Genomic DNA, 4,932 nt, shown 5'->3' with positions numbered 1-4,932 from the left:
TTTTTTTTTTTTTTTACTTTTCAAAGGAAAAAGTGAATTGGGGGGGAGGGGTGGGCATGGAGGAAAGTGTGTAACAAGGAATGAATGGAAATCCAAAGTTTCTATAAACTTACATTAAAATAAATTTTAAAAAATCCTAAGGAATAAGGGCCTCCACAAGAAAAATACTGATCACACAATTACAAAATAGGCAAAAGACATGGAAAGAATTTTCACAGAGAAAAATATTCCGAAAGCCAACAGATACAGGAAGAAATGCTAAAATCACTGGCAATATACAAATCAAAACCATAATGAGATACCATCTTACTCCAGTAGCAGTGGAAAAGTTTAACAGGATAGCGAGTAATAAATGTTGGAGAGGATGTGGAGAAACAGGAACTCTTCTACATTGTTGATAGAATTATAAAACGGTACAACCACTGTTGAAAGCAGTTTAGCACTTTCTCATAAAGGTAAACATAGAAATTTAATATGACCTAGCTATTCCACTGATTTGAAATCTACCCCAAGAAAATAAGAACTGAGGCACAAATGGAGACTTGTACACCAATATTCATAGCAGTGTTACTCAACATCGCAAGAACATGGAAACAACCCAAATGTCAAATCACATTCAAATGAACTGAGAAAATGATGGTACGTTCACATGACAGAATACTACTCAGCACACAGGAGCAATGATTTTGTAAATAAATACCTAACTCGGGAGGGACTGGAGAGCATTGTGCTAAGTGAACTAACTCTGTCTCAGAAGGACAAATACTATATAAGACCATTATTCAAGAACAAGTATGAGGAAGCAAGGGGGAGGGAACAGAGGGATAAGGATGGAGGTGGGGGTGTTAATCATAGGGTCACATGACTTGATGGGTGGAAGAGAAGAAATGTGAAAGAACCGTTGTGAAAGCAATGTATATGAACTTTGTAAATAAACCAGTAAAAAAACTGAGTTGTAATACTGAAAGATGCTATGGGTAATATGTTTAACAATCCAGGAAGTATCAAAAGAAGATGGAGGGAATAGAGAGTCACTGTACGAAACAGAATTGACTGACACTGAAAAATTGCCTAAAGTACCATATGAATAAGAGCGAATGGTAATGAGGAGTAAGTTGAAGCTGCATGGAAGAAGGTATTGGCCAAAAAATAAGGCCTCAAGAATCGATAGGATACCGACTGACATGTTTCAACAAACTGTTACAACCCTCACTGCACTCACCAGTCTATGTCAGGAAATTTGGAGGATAGCTGTCTAGCTGAATGAAAGAAAGATATCCCTATTTGTTCTATGTTGGATCCTATTTGTTGGATGATAGAAGAAGACTTGATACTCAAGAGCTGTGGTGTTGAAGATTACTCATTATCCCATAGATTGACAAAAGAACAAACATATCTTGAAGAAAAAGCAGTCAGAGAGCTCCTTGTAGGCAAAGATGATAAAGCTTCGTCCCACATACTTTGCTAGGAGAGGCTATTCCTTGGAGAGGGACAGTGTGCTTAGAAAGGTGGATGGTTGATAATAGAGAGGAAGACCCTCAACCAGATGGATTGACACAGTGACTGAAGCAATGGGCTCTAGTGTGTCAGGAAGTGTGCAGATGTCAAGGATATGATAGGGTTCAGACCTGTACAGGGTCACTATGAGTTGTACTCAACTATACAAAACCTATCTTTTCTTCTTTTTCAGGCAAAATACATTAGAGTTTTATGAAAGTACTCTCGCTATTGTTTTGAAATATATTCTACACTAATTTTTCTGAAGCACATTCTCCCTCCTTTTTTATTGTGATTTTAACATAAGTTTACAGAAAAGCTGGCTATTCATTGACCCATTGTTGCTGAAGCACATGTTCTAATAACATCATAAGAAAGACTAAGTGGGAAAATTAATTTTTTAATTCTTACATGCCTAGAAATGTCAATTCTACTCTTATATTTCATTGACAGTTGAGATGGATATGTAATTCTAGACTTAAGGTAATTTTACTTAAAAATAATGTAATTACATTAGTTCACTATTTCATACAATACTGGCTGTCTGAACATCGATGCCAATGTGATGTTGGTGACCTAGTTTGTGTGGGATATTTTTTTTTCTCCCTTTCTGGGAGATGTGTGGATGTGTTATTATCCTTCATGGTCTGAGATATCAAAATTATTTACTTAGCTGAGTATCTTTGACATCAATGTGCTGAAACTTTTGGGCTTTTTCTCCAGAGGTTCATGCCTTTATGCTTAAGGAAATTTTTATCTTTTTTTTATTTTCTCTATGTTCTTTGTTGGAATTCAAGCAAGTTAATAATGAACCTCTTAATGAAGGTACCACATATAATAATACATATACATACATACATAACACCTACTTTTTTTTCTGATAATGATAATTTCTTCAGCTTTATAATCCAATTTTCTAAACAAATCCTAAATTCTAACTAACATATGATCTCCAGTGTTTCACTTTTTGGCCTGATTTTTCGCACATCATGGTTTTATATGTATCTTCTTAAATCTAATCACACACTGCCTATTTTACTTAAATAGAGAACATGTTTGATGTATATTGACTTGACTGGTTTTTCTGGTAGGTAAATATGTGACTATTGTTGTTATTGCTATTAGGTGTCATCAAGTATGACCCATATCAAGCCAACAAACCACAGATCTGATTCCTGTCCTGTCTTGTGACATCCTCAGGATCTTTCAATATACAAGACATTGCTGCAGTCACTGTTGAGGATCCATCTGGTTGAGGATCTTCCTCTCCTCTGCTGACCCTCCACCTTTCCAGGCACGATGTCCCTCCTCTTCAATAGCCTCTCCTAGTAACCTGCCCGAAGTATGTGAGAAGAAGCTTTGTCATTTTTCACTCCAAAGTGCACTCTAGCTATATCTTCTCCAAGATTTATCTGTTTGTTCTTCTGGCAGTCCACAGGATAATTGAAAATTCTTCTCCAATACCACAGCTCATAGGCATCAATTCTTCTTCTGTCCTCCCTATTCAATGTCAGCTTTCCGATGCACTGAAATGACCATGGCCTAAATTAGGCACACTTTAGTCCCCAAACTGACATCTCTGATTAGTTGTTCCTTTTCGTGCTCTCCCAAGTGCTACTATTATTGCCATCCAGTCATCTATCTCCCAACTCATGAGACAGAATGTTGCCTGGTCCTACATCATCATTCACACCAAAATCAGATGTAAATAGATTTACTATAATATACAGGATTTTCATTGGCTGATTTTTGGAATGTATATATTTTTGGAATGTATACATGTTTCTTCCTGGTGAGTCTAAGTTTGGAACTATCACCAAAATCTGTTCAGAATCATATTAACACATAATCCACAACTACCAGGCAAGGGTAGTGATTGTAAATGATATAAGCTGGCTACCCCAACATGTAGAGTGAGACTCCTACCAGTGAACTATAAATGCAATGGTTTTTTAAAAGAAAAATTCCTAAAAGGCAGAATGGAAAGGTCATTCTCAAGAGTCATTTCATTTCTTCAGAGGCAAAAAAACCTAATATTGCTGTTCTCTTTTCCCTGATCTGGACTGAAGGCCTGGTGATTAGTTAGAACGGGAAAATTTCAATTAATTATCTTATCTGCACTACCTCAAAATATCTCATTTCCTACTCTCTATTTTATGCCTTGTACCCTCAAATTCTGCATCTCTCTTTAAGATTCTGGCCTGAAGCTGGGGATGTGCAGCACACTGGATATCTCCTATCTTATCTACTGTTACTGATTTAATTCTGATTCATGGCAACTCTCTATAGAATTACTTCATCTTCTTAAAAATCAGTTGGTAAGGGGAGCTCTGGTGGCCTAGTGGCAAGAAGATGCACTGCAATCCCAGAAATATGCGGTTCAAGTCCACCAGAAGCTCTGCCAGAAAAGGAGGGGCAATCTCCTCCTGTACCAGTCAGATCAGATTTGACGGTACATACAGACAAAAAAAAAAATTTAAAAAAAAAAAAAAAAAAGCCGTCGCAGCCCTCTGCCCAGGGTGGGCTGCCCTCGGCCTCCGGCTTGGGGTGAGCCGTCGGGGCCCTCAGAGTGAGCTCCTCAGTCCCCAGAGTGTGCCATCTGACCCCTGGGTGGGGAAGGGAAAAAAACAAACAAAAAGAATGCCTAGGGTATCCAAAGAATGTTATCTAGGCCACCTTCTGCTATCCTCTCCTGCAGTAAACCTGAAAGCAACACCCTCAAAGCCCTTCTATTTGTAATTCACGAGTTTGTTCTCTCTAGGTTTGCTCCCTTTCCTATAGGTAACCTTAACACTGAGTTTTACTCCAGAATTGACCCTGAACCTAGTGCCAGTGACAAAAAGGAAATACAACTTATAGCTAAGGAAGCATAGGAGGATGGAGCCTCTGGGTTCAACCAGCCATCCCCACTGGACCCACCTGGGAAAACACTTTGCAGCCCGGAGGGGAGCAAATGACAGGAAAATATCCTCTAACAGAACAAGAAGGCAAGCAGTTTTAACGCAAGATCACCAATAAGGTGATAAAGCGTCCTCCCTTCCCCCCTTTACATCTACGCTCCCATTCAGCATGAAGAAGGCAGAGAATCGAGATCCAGTTCCCAAATCAATAAGACAGTTGGTTTCATTACTATTGGAAAATGCTTGTCATTCCTCTGCAGCATCTGGTCCCCACTGGATCCTCATTATTCCATTCACCTGCTCCCCCCACCGACCAAACTGTGCAGCTCTGCAACTGCATCCCTGCCCATCCTCACCCTTCTGCCCCCAACCCTCACCTCTTTGTACTCCCAATATGTTTTTCCCAATAAAAAATAAAAAATAAAAAAATCAGCTGGTAGATTCATGGTGCTGACCTGTCAGTCAGAAGTTTGGCATATAATTCATTATACTACCAAGTCTACTTCTTACTTTATAAAATGGAGATATTAAAATT

Source organism: Elephantulus edwardii, unplaced genomic scaffold (genome assembly GCF_000299155.1).
Source record: "Elephantulus edwardii isolate Elephantulus edwardi_28Jun2011 unplaced genomic scaffold, EleEdw1.0 scaffold00136, whole genome shotgun sequence".
NCBI lineage: Eukaryota > Metazoa > Chordata > Mammalia > Macroscelidea > Macroscelididae > Elephantulus > Elephantulus edwardii.
The sequence above is the reverse complement of the archived record's forward strand: the minus strand, read 5'-3'. Positions refer to the sequence as shown.